We start from the raw sequence: 17287 nt of genomic DNA, 5'->3' as shown, positions 1-17287 counted from the left end.
TGTGTAGCTCCTGTCCTCTGGGAATCCAGTGGAAAGGGTGTCTGTGGTGTTCAGAATCTCAGATTATATCCACGATGGGATGCTTGGTTCCTCCTTCTGGGTGGAGCATCTCACAATGGGATGATGAGTCATGAGGCCAACTGTTGATTAGTCTCATTAGCAGAAAGATAGTCCAGAGGGAGGAGGCAGGGAAACACTGCCCCACCTGGTTTCAACAGCTCATGAGGATGGTAATAGAATACACTGTGACCCAGGACAGGTCGCGAGGCTGATCAGAGAGCTGGAGTACCTCCTTTATGAACACAGGCTGGGAGAGTTGGGATTGTTCAGCCTGGAAGTGAAGGCTCTGGGGAGACCTCATAGCAACATTCTTGTACTCACTGGGGCCTTATAAGAAAGAGGGGCACAGACTTTATAGCAGGGACTGTAGCAATAGGACAAGGGGTAATGGTTTTAAATTAGCAGAGGGTTGACTGAGACTAGATATAAGAATATTTTTTTTTTTTACCGGGATTGGTGCAACACAGGAACACGTTGTCCAGAGCAATGGTAGATCCCCCATTCCTGGTAACATTCAAATTCGGGTTGGACAGGGCTCCAAGCAACTTGATCTAGTTGAAGCTGTCCCTGCTCATTGCAAAATGGTTGAACTAGATGACCTTTTTAGATCCCTTTCAACCCAAACTAATCTCTGATTCTAAAATCTTGGGGAAAAGCCAGTGCCACTCTGGAGAAAGAAAGTCCGTACACAGTGCCATGCTGTGAGGGTGTTTTGGATGTGTGAATACAGGAGATAGAGTGCACACCACTCACTGGCTTTCTGACAATACAGTGAGCTGCTTTCACTTCAAAGTTCATCAAAGAAATGAAGAGCTGTTTGGTAGAAAGGGATTTGTGGGTGCTGGTTGACAGACAACTCAATATGAGCCAGCAGTATGCCCAGGTGGCCAGGAAGGCCAATGGCATGCTGTCCTGGATCAAGAATAATGTAGCCAGCAGGACCAGGGCAGTGATCACCCCACTGTACTCTGCACTGGTGAGGCCGTGCCTCAAGTTCTGTGTCCAGTTCTGGGCCCCTCACTTTAAAGAGGATTTGGAGATACTGGAACATGTCCAGCAAAGCGCAACAAGGCTCATGAATGGTCTAGAAAACTTGTCTGATGGGAAATAGCTGAGGGAGCTGGGCTTTAGTCTTCAGGAGAAGAGGCTCAGGGGACTTCATCACTCTCTACAATGACATGAAATGAGGTTGGAGTGAGGTGGGGGCTGGTGCCCGCAGTGAAAAGACCAGAGGAAATGGCCTTAAGATGAGATGGGAGATTCAGATTAGATAAAGGAAAATTTTTTTCACTGTTGGGGTAGTCAGGCTTTGGAATAGGTTGCCCAGGGAGGTGGTGGAGTCACCACTCCGGAGGTGTTTAAGGCATCTGACACTGGGTAATACAACTCAGTTTAGTGGTTACAGCATAGAGCTGGACTGATGGTCAGACTGGATGATCTTAGAATCACAGTCCTCAAGGTTGGAAGAGACCTTTAAATTAGCACAGGTTAAGTGGATGGTAGAAAAACTGAATGTACAACCGTTCACACCAAGTCATGCAGCCCCTGAACAAGGGGACTGTTGATGAAATTAATGCCATTATTGCCATATCTTTTTGATTCTGAAGTTTGGGAAGGGAAGAGAGCATAAAGTGGGAATAGGTCTTTAGTTAGTCTTTTCGTCCTCTGTGCATATGTTAATTAACTAACAAATGGAGAAAGAAAATAAAAATTTGTGCTACTGGTCCTGCAAACTTGAGAGAAGTATACATCCTACTTGTTTCTTCCTTAAATGACTTAAAAAAAAAAAATCCCAAATACCAGCCAACTTTATTGTAGCTAATTTTATGTTCTTTTCAGAAATCAAACTGTTGCAAATGAAATAGCTATTTGTGTTGATTCATTGGGAGCTATGGTGCAGTGTGCATAAACTTAATTGCACAAATATTGCTACACAAATACTTTTAAATATTGACCACAAATATATGAGTTTTTAGCTAGAAAGTGTGCTTTTCATTCACTTTTGCTGAAGTAATTTTCTGCCCTTTTCTCCCTTAGGCAGTGATGTGATTTTTTTTTTTTATAACGTTATGTGTGGGTCCCAAGACCACATGATTGAGCAAATAGTTAAAGCAAAATTGACTTTACTAGTTATAAGTTTGATACAGAGACTGCTGTTTCTTTTATTAATGTGAGTATCTTTACAACTCCTAGGCAAATTATCAACAGTAAGTCTATAAACTTTTCTGCCTGTTAGAATATGGCTTTTCTCTGGAAAAATAAATAGAAATAGATTGAATTTAGGGTTCTTTTCAGAGCCTGGGTCTGACTGACTTGCCTGATTTTGAAATGTGAGGATACCCATGAACCTGGTTTCTTTGTAACTGTGGCTGTATAATTTTGTCTCGCATGAGTCTTTCTACCATGAGGTAGAAGTCAGAATCTTGTATCTTCTAAAGTGAAATTGAAGTTTTATTTTTAAAAACCAAACCAACCAAAAGCAAACACAACATCCTCTGGAATGTTTCAAATAAAGTTAGCTTTCATTAAAAGTATGTTATTTCTATAAGAGCTTGTGCAAAAAGATAGCTGATATGGAAAAATTAGGCTAGATAGATTCTGAATGCTTATAGGACCTTTATATTATCTCTGATATTCCAGGTAACTTATGTAAAGCCTCTAAAGTTGCGCTTTGATTATGGTCAGTAAGAGGCCAAACCCATTTGTTAGCCAGGAGTAGGCAGTGCTGGGATGATGTGTATGATGACTGCATTGCTGTTAGATCTGTCTGGTACCTTCGAGGCTCTTTGCAAGATACTTTGTAAAACAGAAAGTAAATAGAAAATATTGAGCATTAGTATGGCCATTTTCCTGGGTGCCCAATAGCCTTCAAGTAATAAAAATGAGTAATAGGGTTTGAAAGAAAATAATTAATATCTACAGGTTCAGAAATGACTCTTTTAATGGATGTTCTCATCAATTAAACTTAATGGTCTGAAAAGTGTTATTGATTGCTTTTATGTTTTATCTAAACACACACACAAAAAAAGTGATTTGTCTAATTTTATTTGGTGACTATTTTCATGCCCATCTGTGGTGTGAAGAATGCTAAGGGAAAGTTGTATCACTCTTTTTTTCCTCTGTGAATGTTTGCTCGTGTACTATGGCATGAGTGGGCCTGGCTCTTCTGTGCAGGAGGGACTGATGAGATCATTTTAGGGAAATCTAATTATTCCTTGAACTAGAAACTTTCTTCTGCTGTACAGCTGAGGGAAGCTTGCACATATCTTATGTATCATTACAATTGGTTTATTAAATTAGAGATCCATGTGACTTGAAGATCAAGTACTATATTATATGTACCCATATGGGTTTCTTTGACTTCATTATTTACTTGCTAGACTTGATCTGTTTTTTAGAGATAGTGGGTAATTCCTGTTCTTTTTCCTTACTTCTGTTTCTCTTTCTTTTTTTCCGATTTTGTTAGGTGATCCAGTCACAAAGTGGATTTGGGTAGTGACAGGTAAGGGGGGATGATGTGGTGTGGCTGCCTCCTGTGCTTGGTTTGATGTGTCACTGAGTTTGGAGGCAGGCAAAAGCCTTGGTGACTAAAGTTTCTTCAGTCCATACCTTCTGGTCCACAGACCATGCCAACACTGTTTGTCATCTTGTGCATAGGATTGTAAAGTTACTTGTAGAAAGATTGTGACTAAAGCTGTGACTAAAGGAGGTATTTGTAAGCCAGACTTAAGTGTCAAGATACTTGTGTGGAGACATGTTTGGTAAATAGTGGATCTGTTCATCTGTGGTAGCTTAGTTATTCATCGTGTGCCTTTGTCTCACCTTTTACATTATCCTATGTCATCATCTCATGCTGTTGGCTTCTTCATGTGCAGGAGGAGGCTGGAGGTTGCATTCTGATGTTAAACGTTACATTTTTATGAACACTGTTATAATCTTTAATCAATTTTAGTTATCTGATTATTCAAGTTCGCATTTTTTCCTGGTTCCTACTGTTATTGCCATTTGCTTGGCAGAGACGGGAAGAAGGTGACTGTTTCATCTAATTCATTACTTAGAAACTCATTCTGAGAAATAAAAAAATTTATGCAGCTGATTCCCTGCATTAACTGTATGGCCCTGACAACTACCTGTCTCTTTCAGGAAATACTTAATAGGCTGAAAATAATGTGGTTTAGACTTTTTAGGATTTTTTTTTTTTTTTAGTTCTATCTGTCTTTGGGAATATAGAAGAGAAAGTAATACAGAATAATTTGGCTGCCTCTTTATTAGTGCATTTGAAAAGTACTTGACAAAGCTTTTTCTCCTGTATCTATTTAGAGATTGGGTTATTTGGGGTAGAGGCTCTGCCAAATGATGACTTGTGTTGGATATGTTACTTCATCCCTGCTAGAACTGAATTTCCTGGTGTCTCCCCACCATCAATTTCCCTGTACTTGTCCATCTGGTATAAAAATCGCTTCCACCCCCTGTCAAGAAACCAAAGTAGAGCAACTGAAACCCCAGCTCTGCTCTGCTGTGACCACAGGGAGGCAGCTGCTGAACTAGGTCAGAGGGTGCTGAAGTTCTCGCTACCATGAGGCGCAAGAAACTCGTGAGTGACATCCACTGAGTAACTTCTGCCATTTCTCCTTCCTAAATTCAATGCTGCCTGCCCCCATCACTTCCTTTTGACCTATGATGCTGTGCCATTTTGATTGTGAATAGTGCCCAGCCCCTGCTTGGTCTTTGTAAAGAGCTGCTTTAAAAACAATATTTTGTTTGTTGCATTCATCTTTGACTACAGTGGTGACCTCTCTTATTACCTCCATCTTCTTGCAGTTGATTTGCAAGAATCTTTGATCTTTGATACATCTGTTGGAGGAATGCTAGTCTGCAGACTCATGTATAAGATATACCAGTTGGCAGATGAAGGTATGGAGCAAGGCTAAGCTAACTTATTCTTTTAATTCAGAGTTAATTGATTATCCTGAATATTTTACAGCCTGCAAAGGCTTAGCAAAGTGGCTGCTCCGGTTTGGCCAAATCTAGAAAGATATCCTCTGAGAGAAGGCAGGCTACAACCACTCCTCCCCCACCAGGTTCGGGAAAAAACAAATTGTCCTTGAAGGAAAGTGAAAGAGATAAAAACTATTTATTTAACAAACACACAGGAAAAGGATAATGATGATAAATAATAAAACCTCTCGCTCTGCTGAGAGAAACCTGGGAAAATTTCAGAGTTCTTCTGCAGATCTCTCTCTCTCCCCTTCCTTGGAGCTGGGATGGGGTGGTGGGCCCACCTCCAGGGCCAAGGCCTTGGTGGAAAGTCCTCCCAATGTATTCTGAAGTTGAAACCATCCAGCAGAGAGAAAAGGAAAAAAACAAAGTCCCAGGAAAACAAAAGTTCAACTCTCCAGAGGAAAAGGAGCTGAGGGAAAAAAAACCTGCTGAAAGCTGGTTGGAAAGAAAAGCAAGCCGGGGACTTCCCTTCCCTCTCGCTCTCCTGCCGCAGCTGAAAAAAAAAGGTGTCTATCTCTGTGTGACCTTGAAGAAGCTGCAAACTGCTTTTGAAAAAGTTTTGCTCCGTTTTTCCTCCCCCCTCTCAGGCTCAGTTTAAAGGCACAGAAAGGCACAAAAATTAATTTCTGGGCATAAGGGCACCGATATGGGATACACATCGTGAAGTCACGCCAAGACAGTGGCAGTAACCATAGCCAATGCTTGTCCTTATGCCTTTTGCCCCTGCTTCCTACCCCAAAATATGCTTGATATTCACTTCTCTTTTCTAGTCTGCTGGTGTGGAGGCAGGCTGGGTTGGATTTATTCTTCTGTGATGAGATTAAAAATAATACCAATTTTTTCTGACTTAAGAGGGGAGGTGGCAGAGCTGGGGGAATGGACTGTGCCTCTTTATCCCTTCATGTAAACCAACAGGGTGCTTTTTTCATAGAAAGGGACAAGCAGTCAAAACTTTAAACGTTGGAAGCAACATTCAGATAAATTGTTGTTTACAAGCAGGCAATTGGGAAAAGAAATAGGGAGAAAGGTTATGAGTAAACATCTGTGTCTTTTGCACAGTCTTAATTTGGCAATGAGCTGAGCAGATAAGAGTTCATTTTGCTGTAGCTGGCAAAAGTTGGCGTATCATATATACGGTGTATACACAGAAAATTAAATTATACTATGCTTCTCTGTTATACCATTTTGTGGTATGAGAAATTGTATACATTTTATGCTAATGAGATGATTAAAATCTGTGATAAAGTTGTATACTGAAGTTCAATTCAAAAATACTTGCAATTAACATAGGAAAAAGTAAAATTCACATCTGGAAAGATAATGAGATACTTTTTGCATTAAAATATGCATTGATCATTGTTAATTTCCTGTGCTTTAAGAAGTTAAATTAAAATGCTAAGATTTGGACAAACTTGCTCTTGTTATACAGGATTGAATCTTATTAAGGAGTGGAAGGGTTTGTACTACTTTGGTTATTATTGTAGGTTTTTTTTAAGCATTTTCAGTACACACCATGTGCTAGTCACAGATCTGTGAGCCCAGATCAGAAGGCAGAATGTGATCACCTCTGTTGCAGATGGTAAGTGTAAATGGCTTGCAGCCACTTCCCATGCTCAGTAAGAACCAAACACAAAGTATTTAAACATTCCTAAACATTTTTTTTTAATACTCATCCAAGTTTAATGAGAAGGTACAGAACTCTATTGTCTCTACCAAATAATAATCATCTGGCCTTGGGTGAAATGAAACGGATATTAAGAAGTCATAATAAAGATGAAATAATAGGAAGAATCTTGCTAATTATAATAGGTAAAGTTTATCGATATCCATTTATTTAGTGGAATTACGTAGTCTTTTCTTGTCTTTAGGTTATTTAATAGTCCCATGTGTATGAGACTCCAAACCTTTTTCATCGTGGTTCATTTAATTTCTTCTATTAACCTTCTGAACTTTGCTGTACAGATGAAGGGTATGGAGCTGTAGTGTCTACTGTTTTTGCTGCATGTTAAGCAGTGACACTATATTTAGATGATACACTCCTTTTTCTTCTCAGTGCTACAGGGAAAGACTTTGACCTTCCAGGAATTGTTTTCTGTCAGTAAAGTGCCTTTTGTGTTTGGGTATTCACTTTTATTTGGGTGTATTTAGTCAGAAATAAAACCGTGAACAAATTACTGAAATTTAATCTTTGCAGATGCAGTTCCCTTTTCAGTCCTTTGAATACTGTTCTAAAACCATCTGGTACACTTAAATTCACATTTATGTGGTTGCTATAGAATGAGTATTTCCTGTTAAGGCTATCTCTGATGCAGACCGTAGTCTTCCTGAAGATAGTCTTGTTGAAACTCTTCACATTGCACCATTGACTATTTGGAACGTGGACCCTAAGGCTCACACTGATAATTTTAACTCCTATTACACTATTGATCCCAGAAATCTAATGAAACTGCATAATACAGTTTTTCCCCTAACTGTTTCTGCCTATTATAATATCGGTATTTGTAAACAAACCTTCACGATGGAGCAGCTATTTTTTCTTAAGAGTCTCTCCCTGTTCAGAAGCCTGAATCAAAACCAGCTTGTCATATTGACTCAGAGATAGACTTGATGTTGCCTGGTCCATCTCCCTATACAGACGCATTTTGACACAGTGTATTTGAGTGCTAATAATGACATTAGAAGATGTTGGAAGGAGATGTAATTTGGCATGCAGAAGTGACTTTGCTGTCATCTCCTATTTTCTGCACAATTGACAGCAGATACTTGGGGCTGAATTTTTCTTTCAGGTCAGATTTCCAAGGCATGAGACTGTCTGTTAGAAACAGATAAGACCAAAACCAATGTGGAAATGGTTGTCGGAAGTGTCAGGAGTGCTGAGGATTTTAAAAGGGTGCTTCAGTTTTCTGTTTATGACATGACACAACAACGTATATTTCACTAGCAATAAAATCCAACCAACAACCCCATGCCAGTTTTTAAAATTTCTCACTGGGAAAATTTTGTAAGAGTAGTCTTATCAGGGAAGACAAAATTTTTTTTCAACTAATATATCTATTTTGTCACACTCTCTAGCTAGTACAGTTTAATTTTTTTTTTAAAGAAATCAAAGTAGGTATAAATGCCCTCATGATCCAAAATGCTTTTAAGCTTTCACTGTCAGACAAGTAAAATTTATATCTGTACCTCATTTTTAGAGTTCAAGATGCTCAAAAAGAGAATGAAAACGTTATCTGAGGTAAAACCAAAATAGTATGCTTTCAAGTATTTCCATAGATATTTCATACACTGCTGGTTCTCAAACAGCCCATTTCATATCCCACCTCTTCCTTTCAGCAAAAACAACTGGGCTATTTATACATTTCTTTTGGTGAATGTTAGTATCTAAACTAACCTGGCAAAACTTCCCTCAAAGAGCACCTGTAAAGAGCAACTCCTCCCCAGTCTGCTCCTCTACAGCCATGCCAAGAGCTGCAGTGAAGCACTGTGCTGTGACCATCTGAGTCCTTCTTTTTGAAGCTTGTGAGTGGTGAGGGTACCAGGGCTCTACCAGCCTGTCATATCCATTCCTGATTAGCAGTCTTTTCTTTTTGCTGATGTCCTTTGCCTTCCCTTTCCAAAGAATGTTGAACTTCCCAAAGTCACAGCATCAGCCTGACAGCAGCAGATTTTATAATGAAAGGTTTTGTTTATTCTTGTATGCAGAGGAAGGGTGAGCTAGAGTGGACATTTTTGAAATTAGGTTTTGTAATTACTAAAATGTTGTATAAAAAAGCCCAGATACTGTTGTGACCAAAAAAACTGGTATGTCTGGCCTTGTCTGTTTGTCTGGGAATAGATGATACCTAAGAAATAGCAAAGAACATTTCAGGATTGTACAATTACTTCCCTGGTACGTGTTATAAGATCCTCCCACAAAGACCTGTGGGAGGGTCTTGTAACTTGCTCAGGACTTCCTCAGCCAGAAGGACATCTTTACATGTAACAGCTTTTGATAAATTTTCTCCAGATGCTTCACCAAATTAGATAAATCTTTATCACTGAATTTCCCTAGCAGACAGTTCCCTCAGTTTAGTTATTCAGTGGATGAAGTGACATCTCTTGATATTACCAGTTACTCTTTTTGACCCTTGTTCTTATGCTGGAAGAGATGGTGAGCAGTGATTTCCCTGTCACTGTCTCTGTCACCTGCCTTTGAATACATGTCTATCATAACTTCTCTTGTCTTTGCCCTGGCTGAGGCATTGTGATCTATCTCATCGTATTGCAGACAGAATTTGTCTCCTACCTTTTACCTTTCCTCTTATACCTTCTAGCTGAGGTACATGTCAAAGTGGAAGTACACGAAAGAGTTCAAGCAGCAAATATTACATTTTTATGCAGATATGGTAAGATATTTTCTTTTCTGTTCTCTGCTCCTTTCCTAATAATTTCTAATGTGACTTTTTGACTGCTACAGAAATTTTGGAATAGTCCTGAAAATTTGACAATTCAGTTATTCAGTATAACCCCAAAGCCTCTATTCTGGTTGGTGACAATCGGCCCAAACCACATCCATATATATATATATATATATACACACCCCTCTACACATATATATATACACGCATATACATATATGGAAAATCCTTTCCCTCTTTCTACGTCTCCTGCTGCGTGTGTATCACTTCATTTTTTGTTTTTAAAATTTAATCTGGTTTTGTATCTGGCACCCAGTTACTTAGTTTGGTAAATTTCTGTTGCAATGTTTCATTGTATCTAAGTTTTTGTGGGTTGTAAGGAAAGGAATATTTCCAGAAAGCACTTTCATATCCCTATTCATTCTATTTCTAGACTGTTTAGGACATTTTTGTTTCATGAGCTTGAGCACAGATCCCTGAAAAAGCCCATCTGAAAGCAACCTGTAAATTGTGCTTTGTCCTTGAAACCAAAGCAGCAGCACCTGTTTGTGCACCTCTCTCACATGCCTCCTAAAAAGATGGCTTATAAATCAGATTTGCAACATTAGCAGAATTTGGAGGAAGCATGTGTTTAAATTGCACTGGCATGCCAAGTGTAAACTATGCCCTGAAGTAGGAGGACAGGACCCTGCAGGAAGACACTTGGAGGGTGAGTTTCCACACTGAAAGGTGCTGTAGGCACAGAATTCATGCTCTGACCATATGACAAGAAGTCTCTCAGCTGAAGTACATGGTTTAATTTGGTGTGAGAGATTAATTTCACAACTTGGTCTTATGACTGCAATCTGAAGAGTGACCAGTTGTGCAGTGGGGCCAGATGCTGTTGATATTAGTTCAGCCTCTTAGTTGGAGAATTCATTGTGTGAAAATAGATCTTTGTTCTCTGAAAAATATGCTTCTTTGAAATTCCCTATCTTTACTAATTGCTCTAATTAATTTTAATAGTTTATTATCAATTTCAATTCTTCAGTAAAATCTGTAATGAAAATACTCAAAAGGAATTCTGAAAGATTTGGAGTGGAATAGTGTTTTCACCACATGATTGCAAGCGTGTCCCCAAAAATACAAGACTATATGTATTTTTATTTTTAATTGGAGAGGGGAAGGAGTGGGAATGTACGAGAGTTATAGTTTAATCTAGTGAACAGTTTTGCTTCTCAGTTCTTTCCCTGCCAGATCAGGCTTTGAAAAATAGTGAAACTATTTTGAGATTTTAATAAACAATCCAGGAAATTGGAAGTTTTCATTTTGACAGTTTCAAGATGAAGTATTTTAACTTTAATATCAAAAAAAATTTTTCATCTTTAAGTATCTTTTTAGAAGAGGCAGAAAGCAATTTCATGTGGAGATCACAGATCTTGATTATGGGTGATGTCATGTCCTGTTGGATAAACAGTGCAGGGAAAGTAGCTTAGCTGTTGCTGAAGATACACTTGCTCTGTAAAAAATAGAAATTTTCTGGTTTGGGGTTGTAATGAAATATGTTTCCTAATTATCTAAGAGTAGTAAGGAAATAAAAGGAAAAATTTTATATGGAGTTTAACAGAATCTGGATTATCTGTTCTTCAGGTTGCTGACCACATAACGAGTAGAGCGTCTCTCCCAGCAGGAAGGATGAGCGTACTTGCCCCTTTGTACTGGTCAGTAGACCTCAGACCCAGATAAGACTAAATCTGACTGATGATGGTTTTTAAATATGAGACCTGAAGCTGACTTATGCATAATACTCATATTAATTTTTATCCATCTCTAGGTAACATTGTTCTGAGTTTTCTTTCCAAAAAATGCGTTTCTGTAATGAATTGCGAACAAGTGACACCATGGGTAGTGGTGGATGTAGGACCAGCTACAAGAGCAATTCCCTATATAGTTAAATAGAAAATAGACAGGAAATAAATATTTACCCTTTAGTGGTAAAACTCATTATGGGAGCCCTGAAGTGTGTTTTTTACTGGGCCAGTATTTTGACTGGTAAACAATTATCATCTACTAAAGCGGCACCAATATATCAAAGATCAAAAAGCTAATGCCATGCTGGGATATCATTTTACAACCCTATATATTTCAAATATATTATTAGGCCGGAAAGCATAAGCATGTTGAATATTTTTTCATTTGATGGTAAGGAATAAAAATAGTTTAGAAATAATTTTCTCATAAACATGGAATATGTGATCAGGCTACTCTCCGAATGGTTAAAATGAAGTGCATGGGTTACAGCAAAGATGAGATAATAAATTGTGTGAATTATTCTTTTAGTTTATTTTTGTTTGTAATAAAACTTCTTTTGCAAGCATATATTTACAGGCTTTTTTGCTCCTGTTACCTTGCTTGTAATAAATTTTGCACTGTGCTGTGTAAGGCAAGTAGTACGGTAGCCAATGATCAGGTTTGCAGTAATAATGAACACTGTAATAACAGTAATATAAGTATTCACAGGACTGTGGTGAGCTGAGGCTACCTCTCTCTGTGTTCAGGCTGGTCTCAGTCAAGTCCCCAGAGTCTCCAGGAAGAACAGCCAGTTTCAAAGCCTGGTTATTCAGCATGCTGAACAACAATTTCTAAATTGTTGGTTGGTTTAAAGTGGCTTGTGCTGTGCTGGGGACCTGCCTTGTCTTCAGCTTGAGTATCCCACCTGGCCTGCCCTGTCCCTCACCTGTGCCTGTGAATTGGCATCACTGTTCCACTGCTGCTGCTCAGGAAGTGACGTGTGGCCTCTTTCCTCCTTCCTGGATTGCCTCTTACCAACTAAATAGCTGAGCTTAACAGCAGGGGCTGGTGCCAGTGCTCTGTGGCAAAGTCTCATCTGCCATGGGACTTGTTCAAGGTTAGTCTTCTGCCTGTCACTGGGGCAGTTGCCTTGTTAAGTGGAGGGAACATATTGTCCCAGTTCTTTGCTTTTAGCTGTGGTTCCCTTTGCCCCTTTTTCCCCATTTCCTCTTTCCTTTAGTTTTCCCTTTCCCTCCATTTCTGTGAGCAGTCAAAACCAATATAACATCCTATGTTCAACTAGCTGTGTGGAAATGTATTTTACAGCTGAGTATATCTGCTTGAAAAGGGTTCTTCTCTCCTTTCTTTGCAGTTAAACTAGAAACATTTCTTAATGTACGTGAAGCATGAGTCCAGATGAGTTAAACAGACTTGACTTTATTTCTGATCACTGTGTGATCACTCCTGTGTTTAAGGTGCTTGTGCAATATCTTAGTTTTCCTCAAGGAATGTGTAATATTCATCTCTTGCCAAGCAAGGTGTTGGAGGACATGCTCTTTCTAATAAAACGCGTTTGGTTCAATCCCAGTGGTCCTTAAAGCCCCTTAGGTTGCTGCTAGGTTGCAGCACCCGGGAAAGAGAAGGCTGCAACAAGAAAAAGATGTCAAAGTATTTTTTGTGGGATAGTTATCCTCATCCTGAGGGTCATGTGAGCTTCCTGACAAGTCCTGGGATATAATATATGTGTTTCAGCATCAAGCTAGCTGGGGAAAACTTGTTCATGCATGGTCCCACTTACACCCTTGCCTCTCTCCACTGCCCTAGAATGGGACCTGCCCAAGTGCTGCACATCCAGTGCCTCCAGCACCTGACACAGGTGGGAGCCATGTGGGTTCAGTGCTGCCCTACCCCTGAGGAACTGAAGTCACTGCTCGTGTTGTGCAGGAGTGGAAGGCACTGGATGCTTCCCCAGTTCTCTCTCTTCCCTCTCTTTCCTTTCAGCACATTACATGCTCCCATGTGGGAAATGCTGCAGAGGTTTGAAGGGTCTAGGTACTGCTTTTGTGGAGATATGTTGAAAAGTTTTGGCAGAGCTATATTGCTTGGATATTTTGTAAACTTTGAAAGTTTTGACAGGAACTTAATGCTGGCCTTTGTATTTTGATGCCTAGATGCTTATTGTGTGGATGCCCTAAACTTTCTGTCTATAATAAGACAATTAATTCTTTTGATATTTTATTTTTTACAAGACTATTATGACTTGAACTGCTTTTCTCATGACTCATGAGAATGGCAATTGGTAACCCACTAATATTTCTGCCCACAAGGGTTTGTAATTTTAGAAGTAATCACTTCCTGGCTGATGTAGATTTTGTAATGAGAAATACTAGATTTATGACTGCAGGATTTCTCACAGACTGTTTTATTGCTTAGAGGAATTGCTTTCTCTGTTGGGAAAATCCATCATTAGATGTCTGCCTCAAATGTTTTGTGGGCGGTTTATGCTTTGAGAATGCTAATGCAATCATTGAAACAATAATGATGATTTGAGATAGTATAATTGTTCCCCTTTGCTTCACTACAGACACAGAATGAGCTGCAAGTAAAGCTAGGTGTGGGTTTGTAAGGGGACTTCACAGCCAGAAGGGAGTAATTGCAGTGTCTGGTTGTTGGGTTCTTGCCCCATCTTTTAGGATTATTCCACTTTCCTGGAATAGGTAACTGATTTCTGTACATACTAGCTGAGAAGGGTTGTTTGGAAGAGTGCAGGATTTGTCACAGTGATGATGACAACTGATTTTGAGGAAAGTCTCTACTGATGCATTTTTGCATGGAACCTCTTTGGGTGAAAACACTGCCTGCCTGTAGGACTGACGTCCTTGGGAAAGATGTTAGAGGGATTAACTCTTTGCAATTCCTAGTGAAGCTTGGGCCTCAGAGATGTGAATTTCACAGACCTGATGGAATTGAGATGTTTCTGGGCATGCCTGCTGGATGTGGAAATTTTGGAACCTCTTAAGCTTTTGTGATGGAAACTTTAGCGTTCCCAGGGTTAGTTGATGTAGGTTGTGAGGATTAAAGTTCTGTTTTGAAATAGAAAATATGGGTACCTAAGACTGAAATGTATCCTGGATCTGTGGCCAAGGTTTGCTGTAGGCACATGCTCTCCAGGGATGTGTTGAAGCAGCTCTGGACAGCGTGGCTCAGCTGTGTGGTGCCGGGCAGTGGGCACTGCCTGGGGGCTCTGCAGCTCCTCAGGCTCTTCGGAGCACTGCTGGGGGAGCCTGGCAGGGGGGTACTTGGCTTATCAGCTCTTTCTGTTCCTCCCATGTGATGATGAACTAGTCCAGCCTGGGAGCACTAGGCAATAACTGCATGAACATGACTCTTATTGCAGCTAAGGAAGAAGTTGCTCTTATGTACACTTTTATTTTCTGTTTATTTGCTCTTCCACTGTGAGTGGAGTATGTGTCTGCTTTTGTATTTAAGTGAAGATAACTTCTAAGCTTTCTATTCTAATTTAGTATCGTTTTGCCAGCTCTATGCCAATAGCATATCTCAGCAGAGAAACTGCTTCAGTCAGCAAGGACTTTCCTTCATGAATCTGTGTCTATAAAAAGAAATAGAAAAGAGAATGAGAGAGTGATCTTAGAAACATCACGCTTTGAAGCGCCACCATGTAACCTCCAGGGCCTTAATTTCTCAAATATATTTTCCTACACGTACTCTAGTGATGCTAAAGGCATCTGTTTCCTGGAGCATGGAAAGCAGGGTACAGAAGAAGGTGGGAAACTATCTTTAAGTCACTTATCTATTCCCTTTGCATCCTGCTCTATCTGCTGTTGCCCCCATGCCCACTTTTAAGGACCCAGATGAAGCCCTTGTGTCACTTCACTGCTTCTGTGAAGCCGCATTGTTGCATGGATTAGCATTTCTTTTCATTTTCTTCTTTCTGTGTGCAATAGCTGTGTTCTGGGTGGAAACATGCTACCAGAGAATCACCTGTGATGTATTGAAGTTTCAAATCTTTGTCTGATTTAGTATATTTTTGCTTTTTAATGTGATTCATTTCTGCACTGCTGATCTTATTCTGTATTGAAACAGCACATTTGTGAATGATTCAAGTTAGTTTCTGGAAAACAGTTTCAATAACTTTCATTTATTTAAACTATTAAAATAGTTTAAAATATAGAGAACAGTACCACTCCCGCTTTCTATTTAAATTGCTCCTCTAACCATTGAAATAGCCTTGAAATAAAGTATCTTGGGTTCTGCTTGACCTGATTCAATGTAACACTTAAGAAGCAGAATTACTGAAAAGATAGTCAGATGCATTCCCTATTTGGCTCAGGCTATTGAAATGGGAAGGGTATGAGTTTGTCACAGCTATTAATATGATATTAATCCAGGGTATATTATATATTGCTTTAAAGTCTTATCAGGAGGACTGGATATCCTTTTGTAATGTGTTCTTTTGCTTTTTCTATACACTGGTATTTTGTAGATGAGCCGTTGCTCAATATGTAAAGTCTAAATGGCTCTTCTTATACGATCGAGTATGATGTTATTGAATGCCTTACAAAGAGGCTGTATCCTCTGCACATTAAGATTGAGTCTGGTGCTTATTACAAAATCCAGACTTTTCAGATGCTAAATATGTGCTCTATCTTACAAGCTAAAAATGGTAGACTCCTGACAGTTTTGGGCTGTTGAGGCTAAATGACTCTCTTATGTCCATCTTTCTCTTTTTTGTCCTTATGGTTTCTGTATTAGGCCCTAGTTCTTAGCAGTATTAAATATCTCTGTGGATCCAGATGGCTAGAAAGTAGTAATGCCGTTACAGTCTCTATTTTCCGAATCAGGGCTCTTGTTATTCTGACTTTTCCTATAGAATATCACTGTAAAAATGTTAGATATTAACATGGTGATAGCTTATTTTGTGTCTTCGATTGGCTGTAGAAGCTTTCATTGGTTATTTTCAGGTTGTTAAGATGTGTACTATAGCTTCATGCTGCTTAAGTTTGCTTCTACTATTCTTATTTTAGGTGGGTGTTCAGATGCACAAAGGAAAGTTTTTAAATCATCTATGTGTACAGTTGCTCCCATGATATCTCCTTGCTTCCATGTAAGTAAATAGTTCAAGAATTTCTTGGTTCATTTCTCCTCTTCTGATGAGAATCTCATAAGAAAATTGCATGAAAACCAAGGAATTAAACTCTCTTGTCTGCTTTTATGAATAGTCTCTCTCTTTCTGTCCTCTAATTTTTTATTGATTTATTTTTAAAAAGTTATTCTGTGCCTGGTTTATCAATTTGTTGGCAGTGTGTTGATAAGAACTTTATTTCCATGGCCTAGTCTCTCTGAGATAATTAAAATTAAAAAGTTCCACTCCTGTTTTCCTGCACTCAGTTCTTTTAGTTCATTCATTGGCAGCAGAGGCACAGTCCAGTCCTTCACCCTGTCCAGTGTTCAGCTTCCCATTCACCAAGATTAATAATCAGAGAGCACGCACATGGAGGGAGGGAGGTATTAATTGTCATTACTATGTTGGATTATATCTTAAGGAGTCTGGTTTTGCTCCTTACTGTCACAGCACCTAATTGAGTTTGGATGGATAAAACTATTTCTAGGCTACATCTGATGCATGATGGTGCTCCAGAGCCCTTACTTGTTTAAACATATAAGCCATTTGAAATAGGGAACACTAAAAAAAGTTAGTGGGGTGACAAGAAAAATGATCTTATTTTGGAAGGAGTGCAGATACCCTTAAAAAAAAAAAAAAAAGAAAAAAAAGAAGGAAAAAACTAATAAACATGGATAGTGGAACTATTCATAAAAGACTCATAAAAGAGGTCATGAAAAGCAAACCTCCTAATTTGATTTTTAAAAAATATTTAAAGTACAGAAAGTGAGATGTACGCAGATTAGATTGTTCCCAAAAGAGGTTATTAAAACAAGTGTCACTTGGTTTTATTTGGTTAGGTTATTCATAAAATTGACTGCATAGCTATCTATGTGAACTTGCTGAAAAAGCATGAGAACTCCTGAAAACCTTTCCC

General features: G+C 39.0%; 1 long non-coding RNA gene across 14 annotated transcripts in view; it reads left to right on the top strand.

The window, feature by feature from the left end:
* LOC108445582 overlaps positions 1 to 17287 on the top strand; it is a 188492-nt gene that overhangs the window by 35422 nt on the left and 135783 nt on the right. For 13 of the 14 annotated variants that reach the window (XR_001860500.1, XR_001860494.1, XR_001860505.1 and 10 more), the window contains exons 3-4: positions 3527 to 3562; positions 16274 to 16353. This is a non-coding gene — a long non-coding RNA (uncharacterized LOC108445582). The remainder of the gene's footprint in view (positions 1 to 3526; positions 3563 to 16273; positions 16354 to 17287) is intronic. The other variant, XR_001860497.1, reaches the window with a different exon arrangement.

This window comes from Corvus brachyrhynchos, unplaced genomic scaffold (genome assembly GCF_000691975.1).
Source record: "Corvus brachyrhynchos isolate BGI_N302 unplaced genomic scaffold, ASM69197v1 scaffold101, whole genome shotgun sequence".
NCBI classification, from domain to species: domain Eukaryota; kingdom Metazoa; phylum Chordata; class Aves; order Passeriformes; family Corvidae; genus Corvus; species Corvus brachyrhynchos.
Note: the sequence above shows the minus strand (reverse complement) of the source record. Positions and strands in the feature narration are given on the sequence as shown.